Genomic DNA, 21,175 nt, shown 5'->3' with positions numbered 1-21,175 from the left:
CACTGCCGCTTCCTGGGGAGTGCTAAGTCACAGTCTCACAAGTGGATAACAGTCTCCACTGGTTCTGGAGAGGGCTTTGTGCCCAGAGTGCTTCATCCTGCCAAGGACTGAGGTAGTGGATGTGATACTCCACTGGTTCTGGAGGGGCTTTGTGCCCAGAGTGCTTCATCCTGCCAAGGACTCAGGTAGTGGATGTGAATCTCCACTGGTTCTGGAGGGGGCTTTGTTCCCAGAGTGCTTCATCCTGCCAAGGACTCAGGTAGTGGATGTCTTTCTCCACTGATGGTGGGCCTACATGGAAGCTGTCCAGGCCCCTGGAACGGACCACCAGCTTTGTACGACTGACCACTGGGGATGGAAGCCATGCCTGCGGTGGTGCCACTGGCACATGATGTAGCATGGCCGCTGGCGGTGCTTGCGGCGGTCTCAGTAGCGGACGTGCTTGCGGCGCTCATTGGCCTGCGGTGCTGGTGGGTGGCTCAGTGAGCGTGCTGGTGGCGGAGGAGTACTGGGCAGCGGTGCTGGTGGCCGCGGTGTCCTTGGCTGCAGTGCGGGTGGCGGCGGTGTCCTTGGCAGCGGTGCTAGTGGTGGCTGTGTCCTGGGAAGTGATGCTAGTGGCGGTCTTGTCCGCCGTGCAGGTTGGCGGCGACATCCCTTTCTTTCTCTGCCCCTTCCCCACCTTGGATGGTGGCGTAGCTGTCTTGCCACTCCCAACTGTAGTCCTGGGAGAGCCCTTGGTGGCAGGTGTTTTGCCCTTCTCCCTCCGGGCTGTGGCCAACTTCTTATGTTTCTGAGGTGGGGGACTGTCCGTGGCCTGGCTCCTTGGCACACTGACTGCCCTGCTGCTTGGCGCACTTCAGAAGCCTGTTACTGCTGGAACCACTGTTCCCGGTGATGTAGTGGCTGAGGTGCTGGGTTGGGACCTGGAAAGGCGTGCCCTAGGGGATGGAAGGGGTGGGGGAGGTGTAGGGAGGGGGTCAACATTTAAGAGGAAAAGTTTATTAGAGACACTGGGACAGGTAGATGGAGGGGGTTTGGGAGTGGAGGAAGAGGTGGTGGTTGTAGGAGGTGTACAATTGCTGACTTTGGGTGAAGGTGCATAGGCTGGAGGCTGTTGTAAGGTGGATGGCTGTTGGGTGGGTGTGTGACTGCGTTTGTGTACTTTGGGAGGTGGGCTCACAGACACACTGGGAGAGGACACAGGGGATGTGTGAATGGTATTGGGGTGGTGAGTGCACGTGAGCGGTGTGTGGTGATGGGTGTGCTGGTGATGGATGTGCTGGTGATGGAGGTAGTGGCTGAAGATGTAGTGCATGCAGGTGTGAGTGGAGACGTGACAGGGAGGGAGGAGGGAGACGAGGAGGAGGGGGACACAGTGGAGGCAGTGGATGTTGGTATGTGTGCATGGGTATGATGCTTGTGTGAGTGCATGTGGGATGTGTGGTGCTAGAGCTACCCTTGTGTTTTGAGGTATTTGCATGCTGGTCTGATGGTGTGCTTGGGATAGGCTGAGGTACTGGGGATTGGGGCTGGGTGGAGGAAGTTGGACTTTGTGAGTGCGGAGACACCATTACCCGCGTGCACTATACAAAGGTCACTACCTATGTATAGCGTCACAATGGTAACTCCAAACATGGCCAGCTCCAGTCCCCGCCGTGGAGCTCCCCTCGCCCTCGGTCCCACTGGCGAATTCGGAGTCCGTAGTCAGGCCAGGTAGGATGCAGCTCCCTCCTGCTCTGGTGGCACTGCTCCTCCGCCTGATGATGCTAATGCACACAAGAACAGGGAGACCACAAAAAGGGGGGGGGAGACGGAAGAAAGACATGTTCAGTACATGCAATACCACTACCATTGGCGGACACTACAGACACAGCAGCCCTCTGTACTACGCTATTCTGCCCCCGTGTCTCACATCCACACCTCTCCACACAGGCATTGCCCATACAGCATGCTCACAGTGTACTTACCTGTTTGTCTGGAGGGCCGTAGAGTAGCGTGTACTGGGAGAGGACCCCATCCACTAGTTTCTCAAACTCCTCCATTGTGAAGGCAGGGGCCCTTTCCCCAGACACATGAGCCATTGTCGCTTCCAGACTGAGGTCACAGCAGCACTTGCAGTGTAGATCCTCTCCTGCCGAAGATCAGGTATCAAGTGAGTGAACAGATAGAAAATGGCGGTCACGTCCGCGGCGGTGCGTACTGTCACCGCCGGCATACATCTCCATTGTCTCCTGGGACCCATAGGGCCCAATGTTAAGCAATGCAGGATTGCGCTGGGGTCTTCGACCGCCTACTGTGACGGTGTACAACGCCAGCGCAGTTACCTCATATCCCATTGTCCCACCTTACAGGTCAGGCAGCTGCCATTTCAGGGGGCCACATGGCATTATTTTTAAATGCGTCACACATATCTAGGCCTTGCATACACACTAAGACAGGCACATAGCAGATTGAAAAATGTGTGCAATAAAGTTGTGTTTTCGTACCTCAGTGTTGGCTGGCCCTCTGCTCGCTGTTCTCCTCCATAGAGCACGTCCGCTGGGGCAGGTGAGGAGATGGCGGCATCCTCCGGTGTACAGACCGCTGGTGGACCTGTCGACAATGGAAGAGCGACATTTAATTGTCACCTACAGACTGGGCCGTGCCACAATCCATGAACTGTGTGCCCAGTTGGAGCCGGACCTGATGTCAGCTATCCGCCATCCCACAGGGATACCCCCTCTAGTGCAGGTGCTGTCAGTACTCCATTTCCTTGCAAGTGGGTCTTTTCAGACGACAGTGGCCATAGCATCAGGGATGTCCCAGACTATGTTCTCCAACATTTTGTCCAGAGTGTTGTCTGCCCTGCTGAAACACATGCGCAGCTACATCGTGTTCCCTCAGGTGGAGGATTTGCCTACAGTGAAAGGTGACTTCTATGCTTTAGGACATATCCCCAACATCATAGGTGCCATTGATGGGACACATGTGGCCTTGTTCCCCCCGCAGGAGTGAACAGGTGTACAGAAACCGGAGGAGTTACCATTCAATGAATGTGCAGATGGTGTGTTTGGACCACAGAACCACACCCCTCAGGAAACACCACCACAGCACCCACCCAGCAGGCCCATGCCACTGTTCCCAGAACACGTCAATCAGCAGTGTGTCCACCATTAGAGGGACCCCAGGCAAACCCACTAACCCAGGACGATTAGGGACCTGGGGTCAGTGGCAGTGGGCACACGGTTCAGGGGACGGAGGCACAGGACAACAGGGAAGCTGGGAGGACTGCTGCGCGACATGGGGAGGACAGGCCCAGGGACCTAACCCTCCACGAGGCACTATCAAACATCATGGGAGCATACCACCATTCCCAGGAGACCATGGGCACGGTACTGGCTAAGTTTCAGGAGACCCAGTGGCTGCAGGAGGGACAATACATGGGGATCAGGGAGGACCTCACCAATGTATACACCATCCTGGTCACCTTTGCAGGGTTGCTGGCTGACATAGGCAAGACCATGAGGGAGGCAGTTGCATGACAAAGGACCCCTGACACTAGCCAAATCAAGGAACAGCCATCCACCACTGAAGGGGCTAGTGGACAGGAGGCCACACCAAAGGAACAACAGCCCACCAGCACCCCACCCCCTGCAGAAGGAGAACTACCCCGCCAAAGGTCCCTGCAATCCAGGCAGAAGACAGAGAACATTGCCAAGACCCCCACCAGCAAATAGGACCGTCCTGATTGTCACACTTCTGTCCCACTATGTCACCCTGCCCACCTTGAACTGCCATTACTCCTGTTGGACTTTTGCTTATGCAGGGTCATCCCCAGTCTTTTTGCCTCCTGCCTCCTATTTTTTTCTGACCTGTTGCTGTTGGCTTTTCAACTCTGAGCACTTTTCCACTGCTAACCAGTGCTAAAGTGCATATGCTCTCTGTATAAATTGTATGTAATTGGTTTATCCATGATTGGCATATTTGATTTACCAGTAAGTCCCTAGTAAGGTGCACTAGAGGTGCCAGGGCCTGTAAATCAAATGCTACTAGTGGGCCTGCAGCACTGGTTGTGCCACCCACATAAGTAGCTCTGTAATCATGTCCCAGACCTGCCACTGCAGTGTCTGTGTGTGTATTTTTACACTGTAAATTCGACTTGGCAAGTGTACCCACTTGCCAGGCCTAAACCTTCCCTTTTCTTACATGTAAGGCACCCCTAAGGTAGGCACTAGGTAGCCCCAAGGGCAGGGTGCAGTGTATGGATAAGGTGGGACATATAGTAATGTGGTTTATATGTCCTGACAGTGAAATACTGCCAATTTCGTTTTTCACTGTTGCAAGGCCTGTCTCTCTCATAGGATAACATGGGGGCTACCTTTAAATATGATTAAAGTGTAGATTCCCCTAGAGAGTAGATGGACATGTGGAGTTTGGGGTCCCTGAACTCACAATTTAAAAATACATCTTTTAGTAAAGTTGATTTTAAGATTGTGCGTTTGAAAATGCCACTTTTAGAAAGTGAGCATTTTCTTGCTTAAACCATTCTGTGACTCTGCCTTGTTTGTGGATTCCCTGTCTGGATCAGTTTGACAGTTGGGTTGTTTTTCACCTCGCACTAGACAGTGACACAAAGGGGGCTGGGGTGTAACCTGCATTTCCTGATTAGCCATCTCTGCTAGGAGGGAGGGGTGGAGTGGTCACTCTCATCTGAAAGGACTGTGCCTGCCTCTGACAATGCCGGCTCCAACCCCCTGCTGTGTGTCTGATGCCTTGCCTGGGCAAGGCAGGATTTCACAAGTAGGTGTGAGTCCCCTTTGAAGAAAGGTGACTTCAAAGACTAAAATGGGTATAAGAAGGGCACCCAAATCTACAGACTTTAGAAACACTTCTGGAACCAAGAGGAACCTCTGCCTGGAGAAGAGCTGATACCAAGAAGAACCTCTGCCTGGAGAAGAGCTGATAGCTGAGGAAAAATGCTGCCCTGCCTGTGAAAGTGCTTTGTGGAGCCTTCCTGCAGTGCTGCTTCTGCCAGAGTAAGAGGGCAAAGACTGGACTTTGTGTGCCTTCCATCTTGTGAAGAAATCTCCAAGGGCTTGAGTTAGAGCTTGCCTCCTGTTGTTTGAAGTCTCAGGGACAGCAAAGACTTCTCTCTGCCAGCACCTGCAGTCTCTGGAGAAACTCCTGCTCTGACAAGTGGTGCCCTATCCAGTTCCTGGGCCCTTGGAAAGAAAGCTGGTGGAAATCCAAGGAAATCGACTTCGGACGACTCTGGACCGACGCCGCTGCTGAATCCGGTGACGCCGCCTGCACCAGACGCAGTGACCTTCGCTGGAACGCGATGCCCTTCGCATACCCAACGCCGCTGCAGCCCCGCTGAAGTCCGCGATTCCGTGGAAGTCGCTGCACCACGTCATGACTGACGCCGCTCGAAGTGCACGGATTCAACGTTTCGCACAGACACCGCGATTCCCGACTTCGCGCATCGGCTTGTTTTCACTCTTCACCAAAGGTACTGTACTTGGGGGTCTACATGACTCTGTGTCCAGCGACGCTGGTGTCGGCTTGTTGGGAACGACTCCGTCACGACGCCGTGTTAACATCTCATTGAAGGATTTTTGTTTCTAAGCGCTATTTTTGAGTTTAATCTAAAAAAATTCATAACTTGACTTGTGTATGTCAGATTTTTGTCGTGTTGGTCTTGTTTTGTTTAGATAAATATTTCCTATTTTTCTAAACCGGTGTTGTGTCATTTTGTAGTGTTTTCACGAAGTTACTGTGTGTGTTAGTACAAATACTTTACACCTAGCGCTCTGAAGTTAAGCCTACTACTCTGCCAAGCTACCAATGGGGTAAGCAGGGGTTAGCTGAGGGTGATTCTCTTTTACCCTGACTAGAGTGAGGGTCCTTGCTTGAACAGGGTGTAACCTGACTGTCAACCAAAGACCCCATTTCTAACATTGGTGATCAGCGGTTGGGATTTGGACTTGTATTTGTACTTGACATACAGTAATTAAGTGTACACTACTGTTTGAGTTCAGACCACTACGTGACCACATACTACTTGTTTGGTGATCTTCGATTTTTCCTCTTTGGGACTCTTTTTATTCTACTTCCATGATTTTGCTGATCCCTTGACTGATTCTTTTTACTTCATTGGGAACTTATTTTCTGCCTTTGGAACTTTGCACTTGTGACCATCATGTCTCAATCTGGAGATGCAACAGCTGGAGCTGTGTTTGAAATAGAGAAACTGAAGGAGTACTCAGTTGCTCAATTGAAACAGTTCCTTAAAGATCTTGACTGTCCCACTGAGAGCTCCACCAGGGAGGAGGGAGCTGCAAAAGGCACAGAGGGCCTGGGTGACAATCAAGAAGGCTGGAGGGCACACAGAGGAGGAGAATGTGGGTGGGGAAGTGCAGAGGATACACAGTGGTGTAGTGGAGGTACCTGTTACGCCTGGGGGGAGGGTCCCCAGGAGGTGTAGCAGGGTGTCATCCAAGGGTCTGACTCCTGAAGAGTTACAGGACAGACAGGCAGAGAGGGCTCGCTGGTTCAAGGAGTTGAGGATGCAAAGGGAGAAGGAGTTGGAAGAAAGGAGGAGGGACTTAGAGATCAAAAAGAGGATTTGGGCTTATGAGCTCAAAATGAAGGAGCTGGAAGTCATGAGGGCTGAATCCAGCTGGAATGGTGGCAGCAACAATTTTATATCTAGTGATGCTGAAGAAGTGCACATGCCCAGAGATGTGGTGCCCTACTTGAAGGAGGGAGTTAACACACACCAGGAGGTTCAGGGGTATGAGGTAGCTCCAGTGATGCACAGGGTCCCTGAGGTGGATTGGGGAACTGGCATGGGGAGTCATATTCCTACTGGTGGGAGGGACACTCTACTGACTCTAGGTGAGAGTGACAGGGAGAGGGGTTCCCCCAAGGTAGAAGTCCTGGTTATGGAGTGTGAAGACATCCCAGAAGAGTGTGGGTTGAGTGTCATGGACAGTCAGGTACTGTCTCACAAGTCTCAGGAGGGTGATGTGGGGTGCTTTTCCAAAGCAGAGTCACTGGATGGTTGGGTGAAGGGTACTTTGGTTAATTCATGTAAGGGGCTGAGTGATATAATTGCTGGAGAGCATATGTCTAGTCTTATTTTCCAGAGCTACGCCAACACCAGGTGGAGTGTGAGTTCTCTGACCCCAGGGAGTTACAATGGAGGCAGACCTCTTGGTGAGTACCAGAGAGTCTGAAGAGGCATTTGGGGGGGGCTCCTGAGAGGAGTGGTCTAGGTAGTTCCCAACCAGGTGAGGTAGGGAAGGATTGTAGTGTCCCAGGTAGGTCCCAGTGTAGTGGGATGGGTGAGGGACCCCATGTCCAGTCTCTGAGGAGAGGGAATGGGGGTGGGCTGAGGTCCAAGGTGCCCGAGATCCGGTCCCAGGTCCTGGAGGGTTCCATGAGGGAACACCAGGAGGGGAGCCTAGCCTGTACCATAGGGCCATCTGTTGAGGGAGATCCTACAGTGTCAGGAGAACTTGGGGGGGCGGCTGTAGCCAGCGTCCAACCACATCTGGTGTCTGGCAGTACCACTCCTAGTGAGGGGGTGCAGAAGTCCAGACAGAGGGTTGAGAGGGAGTTGCGGACCCCAGTGGAGAACCTGGAGGATCAGTGGTCAGCTCTGAGAGCAGAGCCCCCCAGGAATGACCTTGGTGAGACCATTTCTGGGTTGGGGGGAATCCAGACTCTGTCAGATGGGCAGAGGTCAGGAGACCAGCGCCAGCCAGACTCTTGTGTGGCCCTTGGGGACAGTGTGTCCCTTGAGGGGGGTAAGTGTGCTCCCAAGGAAGTCCTGGTGCGCCAAGCAGTGGTTCAACTGCAGGGTGGTGACCCTGGGTTGGATGACCAGGTTCAGAGGGTAAACTCTGACCTGGTGGGGGGTAGGTATGCCCCCCAGGAATTCCTCGGTTGCCAGGCAGTGGTCCAGTCTGTGGGTACAGACCCTGGACTGGAGGATCAGGTGCAGGGGATAAACCCTGACCTGAAGGGGGGCGGTTTGCCCAATCACCCCCCTGGTGTGATTTCAAGGGGTACTCTCCCTGAGGGGTGGGTGCAGAACCCTGAGAGTAGGGAAAGGGGAGAGAAAGACTCATCCCTGACCCCAGAGCAATCTAAGGGTACAGACCCTGGATTGGAAGGCCAGGTTCAGGGTGTTCCCCCTGATCTGGAGGAAGGGGCTACTGCTAACAGTGCCCCTACCATGTTGTCTTCTGGGGGGGCACTCCTAGTTGGGTGGTTCAGGACCCCAGAAGAGAGGGCAAGGGGAGGGAAGCCTCACCCCTGGCCGTGGTCCAACCTGAAGGTACAGACCCCAGGTTGGAGGATCAGTTGCAGCTTAACATCCCTGCACTGGTGGAAGAATTGTGCAGGACTACTTCTACAAGCACCCTGACAATTTTTTACTCTGAGGGTGCCGCTCCTGGAGGGAGGGTACAGAGCCCCAGAGGGGAGGACCAGGGTCAGGTTATCTTCTCTGACCTGGTGGAAGGGAGAGTGGTCAAAGGGTGTCAGGCACCTGGGGCTACTGCCCCCCACTCTCCGCAGTCACAGTGCTTGGAGAGGGCTGAGGTCGGGCTCTCATCCCTGACAGTTGTCTGGGACCACTGTGGCTTGCTGTCCTGGTGGACAGAGTTGCCCCTGGGGGGGGGGGGGCGAGAGTCACACCCCGGGGGTGGAGTGGGCAACACCACTGTGTTGGCCCTGGTGGTACTATCTGCCCATTGCAATACATCTGTGAGCAAAGTAAAGTTAGGTGCTGCACAGATGGTGTCTGTAGATGTGGAGAAGGGTTCCCCATTGGTTAGCTTAGTGGGCCCTGAGAGTATGGACAGAGGGATCCATCTGGAGTCAGGAAGGCGTAGAACTGGCACATGCCCCTGCTGTTGTGGGCCTGGGTCCTTGTTCTATCGCCCCAATCAGGGAAGTACATCAAGGTATTGAATGTTCTCCCCTGGCTTTAGGCTGGTAGGGGGTCGTATTGGACTTTTGCTTATGCAGGGTCATCCCCAGTCTTTTTGCCTCCTGCCTCCTATTTTCTTCTGACCTGTTGCTGTTGGCTTTTCAACTCTGAGCACTTTTCCACTGCTAACCAGTGCTAAAGTGCATATGCTCTCCGTGTAAATTGTATGTAATTGGTTTATCCATGATTGGCATATTATATTTACTAGTAAGGCCCTTGTACGGTGCACTAGAGGTGCCAGGGCCTGTAAATCAAATGCTACTAGTGGGCCTGCAGCACTGGTTGTGCCACCCACATAAGTAGCTCTGTAATCATGTCCCAGACCTGCCACTGCAGTGTCTGTGTATGTATTTTTACACTGTAAATTCGACTTGGCAAGTGTACCCACTTGCCAGGCCTAAACCTTCCCTTTTCTTACATGTAAGGCACCCCTAGGGTAGGCCCTAGGTAGCCCCAAGGGCAGGGTGCAGTGTATGGATAAGGTGGGACATATAGTAATGTGGTTTATATGTCCTGACAGTGAAATACTGCCAATTTCGTTTTTCACTGTAGCAAGGCCTGTCTCTCTCATAGGATAACATGGGGGCTACCTTTAAATATGATTAAAGTGTAGATTCCCCTAGAGAGTAGATGGACATGTGGAGTTTGGGGTCCCTGAACTCACAATTTAAAAATACATCTTTTAGTAAAGTTGATTTTAAGATTGTGCGTTTGAAAATGCCACTTTTAGAAAGTGAGCATTTTCTTGCTTAAACCATTCTGTGACTCTGCCTTGTTTGTGGATTCCCTGTCTGGGTCAGTTTGACAGTTGGGTTTTGTTTTTCACCTCGCACTAGACAGTGACACAAAGGGGGCTGGGGTGTAACCTGCATTTCCTGATTAGCCATTTCTGCTAGGAGGGAGGGGTGGTGTGGTCACTCTCATCTGAAAGGACTGTGCCTGCCTCTGACAATGCCGGCTCCAACCCCCTGCTGTGTGTCTGATGCCTTGCCTGGGCAAGGCAGGATTTCACAAGTAGGTGTGAGTCCCCTTTGAAGAAAGGTGACTTCAAAGACTAAAAGGGGTATAAGAAGGGCACCCAAATCTACAGACTTTAGAAACACTTCTGGAACCAAGAGGAACCTCTGCCTGGAGAAGAGCTGATAGCTGAGGAAGAAGTGCTGCCCTGCCTGTGACTGTGCTTTGTGGAGCTTTCCTGCAGTGCTGCTTCTGCCAGAGTAAGAGGGCAAAGACTGGACTTTGTGTGCCTTCCATCTTGTGAAGATATCTTCAAGGGCTTGAGTTAGAGCTTGCCTCCTGTTGTTTGAAGTCTCAGGAACAGCAAAGACTTCTCTCTGCCAGCACCTGGAGTCTCTGGAGAGACTCCTGCTCTGACAAGTGGTGCCCTATCCAGTTCCTGGGCCCTTGGAAAGAAAGCTGGTGGAAATCCAAGGAAATCGACTTCGGACAACTCCGGACCGACGCCGCTGCTGAATCCGGTGACGCCGCCTGCACCAGACGCCGTGACATTCGCTGGAATGCGACGCTCTTCGCAGGCCCAACGCTGCTGCAGCCCCGCTGAAGTCCGCAACTCCGTGGAAGTCGCTGCACCACGTCATGACTGATGCCGCTCGAAGTGCACGGATTCAACGTTTCGCACAGACGCAGCGATTCCCGACTTCGCGCATCGGCTTGTTTTCACTCTTCACCAAAGGTACTGTACTTGGGGGTCTACACGACTCGGTGTCCGGCGCCGCTGGTGTCGGCTTGTTGGGAACGACTCCGTCACGACGCCGTGTTAACATCTCATTGAAGGATTTTTGTTTCTAAGCGCTATTTTTGAGTTTAATCTCTAAAAATTCATAACTTGACTTGTGTATGTCAGATTTTTGTCGTTTTGGTCTTGTTTTGTTTAGATAAATATTTCCTATTTTTTTAAACCGGTGTTGTGTCATTTTGTAGTGTTTTCACGAAGTTACTGTGTGTGTTAGTACAAATACTTTACACCTAGCGCTCTGAAGTTAAGCCTACTGCTCTGCCAAGCTACCAAGGGGGTAAGCAGGGGTTAGGTGAGGGTGATTCTCTTTTACCCTGACTAGAGTGAGGGTCCTTGCTTGAACAGGGGGTAACCCGACTGTCAACCAAAGACCCCATTTCTAACAACTCCCCTTCCTATGTCCCCTTGGACAATGCGCCTGTGACTCCAAGAGACTGGACTCTACTATGAACCTCCCTCCACCAGACCCTTTCACATACCCCTATACACATTAGCCCCTAAATAAACACCCTTGAATCACAAACCAGTATGGAGTCAGCCTGTTCTTTCACACATGTATAATTACAACATCATCAACAAATATCAATGTAAATGTTCATTTGCTCATACCAATGCATGACAGTTGTTGGACAGCAGTACATATAGCAGAAGGCAGAATGAGGTGCCCAGATCTGTGAAATGGAAAGCCAAAGTGAACTGTCAGTGTCCATAGACAAAGGTGAAGAGGCTGACTTATACAATGTCCTACAGTATTCAGAAATGTGAAAAGCAGTGACAGTCTCTTACCTGTGTGTCACTGGAAGTACTGCATGATGATGTTCGTTCGGTTGTCAATATCTTCTTCCTCTGCCTCCTCTTCCTCACTGTCCACAGGCTCCACCGCTGCCAAAAGACCATCATCAGGCCCATCCTTCTGCAGAAAAGGCACCTGGCGTCGCAATGCCAGGTTGTGGAACATGCATCATGCCATGATTACCTGCCACACCTTCTTCGGTGAGGAGTATAGGGAGCCACCTGTTAGATGGAGGCATTGGAATCTGGTCTTCAGGAGGCCGAAAGTCCTCTCAATAATACGCCTAGTTCGCCCATGTGCCTCATTGTAGCGTTCCTCTGCCCTTGTCCTGGCATTCCTCAATGGGGTAAGTAGCCATGACAGGTTGGGGTAACCAGAGTCACCTGCAAATGTCGAGGGATACCTGTTAAACACACACTAACCCTTAGGGACTGCCCCATACCCAGACACCTACTCATACTGTGTGGGGACCTTGAGCTCTCCTATTAACCAAACCCGGTGCCTCTAGAGTTGGCCCATCACATAAGGGATACTGCTATTCCTCAAAATATAGCCTCATGCACAGAGCCAGGATACTTGGCATTCACATGAGAGATGTACTGGTCCGCCAAACACACCATCTGCAAATTCATCAAATGGTAGCTTTTTCGATTTCTGTACACTTGTTCATTTCTGCAGGGGGGGGAAATGCCACATATGTACCATCAATGGCACCAATTATGTTGGGGATATGTCCCAGAGCATAAAAGTCAGCTTTCACTGTGGGCAAATCCTCCACCTGTGGAAACATGATGTAGCTGCGCATGTGTTTCAGCAGGGCAGACAACACTCTGGTCAACACGTTAGAAAACATTGGCTGAGATATCCCAGATGCCATGGCCACTGTAGTTTGAAAGGAGCCACTTGCCAGGAAATTGAGCACTGACAGGATCTGCACTAGAGGGGGTATTCCTGTGGGATAGCAGATAGCTGACATCAGGTCTGGCTCCATTTGGGCTCACAGGTCTTGGATTGTGACACGATCAAGTCTGTAGGTGATAATGATGTGTCTGTCTTCCATTGTCGACAGGTCCACCAGGGGTCTGTACACCAGAGGATGACGCCATCTCATCATCTGCCCCAGCGGATGTGCCTTATGGAGGAGAATGGTGAGCAGAGGGTCATGTACCACATAGGTTGCACAAGTATGTTTGTAGTAATGTGAGTAAATCCGTGTGTGGCGTAGTTTGTCCGTATATCTGCCAAATTGTGCTGTTACGCAGTTAGGTGCCATGCCATGTGCCCCTCCGAAACAGTAGCTGCCTGACCTGTGAGGAGGAACAAGGGGACATGAGGTAACTGCACTGGCGTTGAGCAGCGTTGCAGTAGGCGGTCGAAGACCGCCGCGCAATTCAGCATTGGTTATCATTGGGCCCTATGGGTACCAAGAGCCAATGACGATGTACACCGGCGGGGATGGTACGTACGCCGCGGACTTGACCGCCATTTTCTATCTGTTCACTCACTTGATACCTGACCTTCAACAGGAGAGGACCTACACTGCAAGTGCTGCGGTGACCTGAGTCTGGAAGTGACAATGGCTTGAATGTCTGGGGAAAGGGCCCCTGTTTTCCCCACGGAGGAGTTGGACAAACTGGTGGGTAAACAGAGGGTGAAGGCACCAGTGGGATGGAGAACGAGGTGAGCTCCACGACGGGGACAGGAGGGGATACCAGCGACAGCGACTCCTCCTCTGATGGAAGCTCCCTGGTGATGGTGGACACCTCTGTGCCCACTCCAACAGATACAGCCGCTACCCCCCTACCAGCACCGCCCTCCCAGCAGTTCCTCTGTGTGTTTCCCATGCCTGATCACCCAGGAGGGTGGGAATCTTCTTTGCCCCAGGCACCTCAGGCCCTGCCCCAGTCAGCCCTGCTGCCCTCATTGAGGAGGCTATTGACCTCCTGAGATCCCTCACTGTTGGGCAGTCAACCATTCTGAATGCCATACAGGATGTTGAGAGGCATTTGCAGCAAACAAATGCATACCTGGAGGGCATTCATTCTGACGTGGCATCCCAACAGAGAGCATTTCAGGCTCTGGCCTCAGCACTGATGGCAGCCATTGTCCCTGTGTCCAGCCTCCCCCTCCAACTTCCACTACCCAGTCCCAATCCCCTCTACCTCAGCCAATCCCAAGCACACCATCAGACCAGCATGCACACACATCAACACACAAAAGTGGCTCAGGCAAACATAAGCACCACACATCCCACAGGATCTCACAAAAGCACAATACCCATGCACACATACCAACATCCACTTCCTCCACTGTGTCCCCCTCCTCCATGTCCTCCACCTCCCTCCCAGTCTCCTCTCCACTCACACCTGCATGTGCTACATCATCAGTCACTGCCTCCATCACAGCACGCCCATCACTACACACCGCTCACGTGCAATCACCACCCACTACCATTTGCACATCCCCTGTGTCCTCGCCCAGAGTGTCTGTAAGCCCTCCTCCCAAAGTACACAAATGCAGGCACACACCCACTCAACAGCCACCCACCTCACAACAGCTTCCAGCCCATGCACCTTCACCCAAACTCAGCAGAAATGCACCTCCTAAAATCACTACCTCTTCCTCCACTCCCACACCCCCTCCATCTTCCCGTCCTAGTGTGTCAAAAAAACCTTTCCTAGCAAACATTAACCTCTTCCTTACACCTCCCCCCATCCTTCCCCTAGAGCCAGGATGTCTAGATCCCAGCCCAGCACCTCAGCCACCAACTCTACATCCACTGTGGTCCCTGCTACTCCAGTACGGTCTAAGGGGGCACCCATCAGAGCTTCCAGTGTGCCACCGACATAAAAAAAGGACCACCCTATTCCACCACCTGCAAAGGTCAAAAAGGGGCCGGCTTCCAACAGGGGACAGTCACACCACCCAGCAAGGCCTCACCCAAACACCGAGTGGACAGTGCCAAGGTCCCTGCACCAACTGTCAAGATGGAGAAGGGCAAAAGCCAAAGGGCACATCACCTCTAGGCACGATGTCTCCTGGTGAGGGGCTGGTGACCACCATATCATCAGGGATGGCAGCCACATGCACCACAGTCACCACCGCTGCTCCGACCACCACCTGCACCACCACCTGCACCGCCGCTGCCACAATGTCAGTCTGCAGCATGCTCCCAAGGATCAGCCATCCGAGGCTGCCGGAGATGGCACGGTGTCTCCATCCACCACAACAGTCACTTGCAACACGGCCAGCACTGGCAGCATCTTTGCCGCAGACACCACCACCTGCACCACCATCAGCACCGCCATGTGCACAGCCCTTGCCACTCTGTCGGACATCAGCCCCATCCCCAGTGTGCAGCCGTCAGAGTCTGCAGGTGAAGTCCTGGACCCTGGACACGCCCTTTGAGACACCACCTCCAGCACTGACATGAACCAGCAATTGGCAGCCTAAGTCACCGCAGGATGGAGTGTGGCTCTACCTCCATGGAGTATCATGCTACCTGTTCCTGGTACATCGCGTGGCTGAGACACCCAGGTGAGACAAATTCAACTGCCACACCCCAGGTGCAGCACCACTGGGCACAAAGCCCCCTCCAGAACCAGTGGAGAGATGCATCCACTCACCCAGTCCTTGGCAGGATGAAGCACTCTGGGCACAGAGCCCCCTCCAGAACCAGAGGAGAAAGGCATCCATTTGGGAGACTGTGGATTTGCACTCCCCAGGACCAAGCAGTGGGCAAACCACCCACTTGAGAGACTTGAGAGACTGTGGCTTTGCACTCCCCAGGACCAAGCAGTGGGCAGTGCACCCACTGATAGACTTGAGAGTCTGTGGCTTTGCACTCCCCAGGACCAAGCAGTGGGCAGTGCACCCACTTGAGAGACTGTGGGCCTGATTCTAACTTTGGAGGACGGTGTTAAACCGTCCCAAAAGTGGCGGATATACCACCTACCGTATTACGAGTTCCATAGGATATAATGGACTCGTAATACGGTAGGTGGTATATCCGCCACTTTTGGGACGGTTTAACACCGTCCTCCAAAGTTAGAATCAGGCCCTGTGTCTTTGCACTCCCCAGGACCAAGCAGTGGGCACAGAGCCCCCTCGAGGAGCAGTGGCGATGTACCATCATCTGGCTGGGGTGCCCTCCCTCCCCTTCCCCCTGAGGTGCCTGTTTTTTTTTACCTGATGCCCCTGCAGTGTTCTCTCCGTTTTGAGGCAGGTGTCATGTGTGGGCTTTGCCCATGCTTTTGCGACCACTGGTCGACAGACATTTCATGGGACAGTGTACAGACTTGTATACTTGCTGTAACTGATTAGTTGATGTTCTCTTGGTCTATCTGATTGTTCGAATATTACACTAGTGAAACTCATTTTGTTTGGTCCTTGCGTTCTTCCAGGGGGTGACGGGTATATCTTTGATGTCATTGGATATGTGTGTGTGTACGTTGGTGTGGGTGGGGGGTAGGGGGCTTGCGTGTGTGTCACTCTCTTTTACCTCCTCCCTCCCCTGTGTGCTAGGTGCAGTACTCGCCGTCGTTGTCGCCGCCGCTGCCTTCTTTCCACTTTGTGGTGTATTAATAGAGGCAGCAACATGGGTAGGATCTGCAATTCGGGCTTAATGGTGTCCTAGTTCTTCCTTGGGTGTTAAGAGGTGAGTGGTTTCCCTTCAGAGTACTGTTTCTGCCGTGCTTTTGATGGCGTTGGTACCACCCCAAAAAAGCTGCTGGATTGGTGTCTTGTAATAGTGTGGGTGGTATATTGTCTTCCGCCCATCTGTTGGCGGTTACCGCTGCGGTGTTTCTTGCTACTGCTGTGGCGGTTGGAGTGTTAAAGTGGCTGTCTGTGTTGGCGGTTTCCGCCATGGTCGTGATTCCATTTTTTTTACCACCGGCATGTTGGCGGTATTACCGCCACTTTAACTCCGACCACCAGGGTTGTAATGAGGGCCTAAGCCTGCTTAGCCCTATTATTTTACGCCTGGGTCAGGGCAGGCGTTAGGGGACCTGCGGGCCATTTTCCATGGTCAGAGGCCATTGAAACAGCCCACAGGTGCCCTTCCCTGCACCCAGGAACACCCCCACCCACACCTGGAGGACACCTAATGATGTGGAGACCCATCCCAGGTAAGTTCAGGTAAGTTTGGGGATTTTTTTTCCAAAGTGCCATGAGGGACCTAACTTTGGCCCCCCTATATGGCACTGTGCCCCCTGGGCATGGCCATTGGGCTGGGGGGCATGACTCCTGCCTTCACTAAGACAGGAGTCATGTCCATGGGGTTGTGCGTCAAAAACTGACGCTAGTCAGGATAGAGTCATTTTTCTGACTCTAACCTGACTAGTGCCATTTTTTGACGCACAACCTCCTGTTTCCCCTACGCCTCCCCCACCAGGTTAGCGTCAATAATTTTGCAGCTAACTGGGCCTTACCACAGGCTAGCGTCATTCCTTAAATATGATGCCTGGCTGGTGTCCATGAATGGCGCTAGCTGGCGGTAAGCTTTTTGACGCAAACCTGCGTTAACGCAAGTTTGCATCAAAAAGTATAAATCAGGGCCTTCGTGTCATAGGACCACCCAGTTTTAGGCAAGAGTCGCACTACTGCTTGGAAAGTAACTATCCAATCTTAGAAAGACTGGTTCCAAAGGCTTGATTATCTAGAGACACTAATAACTGTTCAATTGGATCTTACTCCACATTTGTTTAAAGAATGCAACATTTTGGGGCTAGTAAAAACATCTTGAATTCTTAATGGACTGAAAGATTCTCCATTATCATAGTGTATCATTGTAGACTCCAACTGAGCAAGGTTTTTAATATTAGCACTCTGAACATAGTGTATTTTGCAGTGCCTTAAATCAAATGGTTTTGGAAGTTAACCCAGATTATACTGTTTGTTTTTTCAAATGCTTGTCTTTGTGGAGACTGCACAGAACTGAACAGCAAAATATCAATATTACTATATCATAATTTAAGTGTTTTTTAGTGTCAAATTGTCTGCCAATTTTATTTATATCACACCTAAGCATTGTTCTTCTCCCTATTAATGCCATTAGTGTACTGTAAAATCAATTTTTCAGTTTCTGCAATAACAGCTCTGCCATCCAGTCTAGAGCAGCGTTTGTCCTTTCCTATGTACTTCATATAAAAGGGTTGCCAAAGTTAGTAAATTTTTGCTGGTTTCAAATATGATCTCACCAAATCCAGTGAATTTGTGAAAAGCGAGGATGAGGCGGACAACTGTTATGCAACAACTCTATTTCTAGATATATAATTAGCAATGACTCACATTTATGTCCATCTGCTAAAGGAATGTTTTCTGCATAACACATATAGCCCCTTGTGTATCAAAACATTTCACCTTAGACTGGGTAAAGCCATTTAATACGCTAGGAACATAGGCCCATACAACACAATGCAGAAATCCACCTTGCTGCATGTTGCTGCATAAAGGGAAAGGACAGGAATGGTGTGTATCTACCATTATAGGGTGCTTTCCTGTCCTTACCTAATGCTGGCACACTTTTGGTTGTCTTATCCAAAGCAGGCACTCTAGCATCATGTTGGGTGCTTGAAGGGTGTCTGCTTTGTAGGCAGGATTGTTTTGTACTGAAAGGAAGACCTTTCTGCACAAAAACAATCCTGAGAGGCATTTAATCTTTCTATGTAATTGCAGAATGCAGCACAAAAGAAAGAGGAAACAACAAGGACAAGTAAAGACATTTCTCCTTGTTAAGCCTCACTTGGGAAGGCATAGCATTTTGACACATTCCCAGATCCACCACTAATGTTAAATCTAGGAATGTGCCAAAATCTTTGGGTGGATGCATGAGAACATCCATGCTTCAACCATGTACCACTTCTCTGCAGCAGAGTAACTCAAGGCAGTGATTTGCACTGCCTTGCGTTACTCTAGATTTAAAAAAAGACATGCAGGCCACTCAAGGTGGCCTTGGGTGGCTTGATTAAGCTCACTTAGGTTTTGTGTGGCCCTTCGCCCCCTTGCATGGCACACAGGTTGCGTAAAACCTTGATAAATCTGGGCCATAGTTCCTTTCTAGACCCCAGCTTCAGATGTCTGAGAAATGTGCAAGCCTGTGGTGGTACATGAGCAAAGCACTAATTAAAAAACCTGTAAACCCAGTACTGCTCCTAGATATTTCCTCTCTTTCATGGTTGATTGCTTGTTTAGCCTGCATCCTCCTTTTGTGGGTATATTTAATAAAAATGTGTCAAGTACATTTAGGTGTAAATTGCGTGAAAGTATGAGTATTATGCAGCCTCCTCTATTCTTGTTGAGTCACATATTCTTCTTAATGTTCTTCATTTTTCTAGAAACGAACCTAGCACTGCAAGGAATTGTCGCTCATAGTTCTCAGTTTAGTCAATCACCAGATATTAATGCTTCGGTTGCCATTGATGGACAAGTGTCTTCCTGCAGCCACACTGAGAAACTGATGGGTGCCTGGTGGAGGCTAGATCTCAAGAAGACCTACAAAATATCAGCAATCAGGATATTTAACAGAAACCGTTGTTGTCACAAACGCAGGATGTTGGCTCATGTTCGTGTTGGAGACTCACCGTACAATCATAACCCAATGTAAGTCATTGATGGTGTTCTATGAACTGCATTACTTTTAGTAAACAACAATGTTTTGAACCACTATTCTGCTCTTCAATATAAAGCATGAAGACCATGAAACGATGCCTGTAACCTTCTTTCTCAGTATCTGAGGTTATAGGTCATGATGCCACCAAAATGGCAAGGACCACTACAGTGTGAAGACTGATGTGCACTTTCCAAGTTATTCCATTTGGCCTGTCAATAATCATGGAGAGGGGCATCTACTGTCTATACCCCACCCTATGTCAAAACACCTGGGAGTTATATTTTCTGCAGGTTTAGTTTGGCAAGTTTACGATGTGATAGAGGGAGTCAGCGGAAGCACCCAAGATCAGGAAGGAAAATGCTCCATCAAACTGATCTTTTGACTTGCCTTGGTGAGTGCCCTGGTGAAGATGCATCCATTCTACTGCAAAGTAATCTACATCACACTACCATAAACCCACTACCATAAACTAACCTGTAGGCTTTGAAGTTTGCATAACAAAGCAGCCAGAATTGTGCTCAAACCTATGAAAGAGTGTGGGGAAAGTGATATAGTATACAATGTGGTTGTGCGACCTTACCATGTGATAAACTTTAGCTCAGTTCCTGGGTAGCTGTGGCCCAGAGCAGTCGGGCTTTATTAAAGCAATAAGTCTAAAGCATTTAGAAGTGCCACACCAGTTGAATATGTAGAAAATGCACTCAATAAAACCAATTTGTAGCAAGCATTGGCAAAGCAGATAGGTCTGATATTGTCTATCAGCTTTTAGGAAAATCTTATTTTTTCATGATTTTTGCAATTATCAGGGACAAGTGGATTTCATGTGGCCGAAAACCCCCATGAGTAACTATGTCATATTCATAATTTTGATAAAATCTAAAAGTTGGCTAACACAGACCTTAAAAGCTCATTGTTTTGCCGTAGGCATCATGCCTTTGAGAAAACAAGAAAGGAAGCAAGAATAAAGGTAAGAAATACAGCAAGAAAGAAGGCAAGAAAGAAAGAAAACTACAGGAAAATAAAGAACAAGAAGGCAAGAAAAAGACAAGTAAGAAATTAAGAAGGAAAGAAAGAAAGCAGGAAGGAAAGAAATAATGTAAGAACGAAAAAAGTGGCAAAAAGGAAAGAAAGAATGAAAGAAAGAAAGAAAGAAAGAAAGAAAGAAAGAAAGAAAGAAAGAAAGAAAGAAAGAAAGAAAGAAGAATAGAAAGAAAGATGACAAAAGCAAGTAAGTAAAGAGAGAAGGAAACACAAACAGAAAGAAATATGGAAGGAAAAAAATAAAGGCAAGTTCAAAAGAAAGAAGGAAAGAATGAAGAAGGAAAGTGGGAAAGAAATAAAGAAAGAAAGAAAGAAAGAAAGAAAGAAAGAAAGAAAGAAAGAAAGAAAGAGAGAAAAGAAAGGAAGGAAGAAGGTAAGAAGGAATGAAAGCACATAGGAAAGAAAGAAATGAGGAAAGCATTGAGAAAGAAAGGAAGAAACCAAGAAATGAGGAAAGAAAGAAAGAATGCTAATGAATGAAAAGATGGAAGGAAAGAAAGCAATAGAGAGAAAAGCCAGAAAGAAGGAAAGAAGCAAAGAAAGAAGGAAACAAAGAAAGAAAGAAAGAATGAAATAAAAAGGGAAACAAGTGCTGCAAATTAAACATGATAAAGACAGATTTTCTTCCTGAACAAAATCCATTAAAGAGCCATTGGTGAAATGAGTCCAGAATAAACATGTTTTGAAGAATTGTGTGTTTATCAATTTACATATATCATATTGTAGCTTTTAATTTGTGTATTGCCAGCACAGTAAAAAGAGAATAACTTTATACAGAACAGTTGCAAATGGACATAATCTGTTATGATGTGAAAGGGGAATTTACAATAGCATTGGCAGAAGACAAGAACTCCTGCCAGTTCACACCTCTTCCCTTGGCAGGCCCTTTGTGTTCCTTCCAAAGAGTTGTTCACACCTCTCCCCAGTAGGGCAGAAGGCAGCATTGAGGACAGCATTCTGTGTGCAACCGTAAAGGGTCACTGGAAACTT

General features: G+C 49.8%; 1 protein-coding gene and 1 long non-coding RNA gene across 2 annotated transcripts in view; both read left to right on the top strand.

The window, feature by feature from the left end:
- Positions 1–19,109, top strand: part of LOC138282980 (uncharacterized) — a 43,069-nt gene extending 23,960 nt beyond the window's left edge. Inside the window, exon 3 of the long non-coding RNA XR_011201029.1 lies at positions 18,870–19,109. This is a non-coding gene — a long non-coding RNA (uncharacterized lncRNA). The remainder of the gene's footprint in view (positions 1–18,869) is intronic.
- Positions 1–21,175, top strand: part of LOC138278794 (uncharacterized) — a 344,627-nt gene that overhangs the window by 314,524 nt on the left and 8,928 nt on the right. The gene's annotated exons all lie outside the window — the stretch shown is intronic.

The sequence above is a fragment of the Pleurodeles waltl genome, chromosome 2_2 (genome assembly GCF_031143425.1).
Source record: "Pleurodeles waltl isolate 20211129_DDA chromosome 2_2, aPleWal1.hap1.20221129, whole genome shotgun sequence".
NCBI lineage: Eukaryota > Metazoa > Chordata > Amphibia > Caudata > Salamandridae > Pleurodeles > Pleurodeles waltl.
Note: the sequence above shows the minus strand (reverse complement) of the source record. Positions and strands in the feature narration are given on the sequence as shown.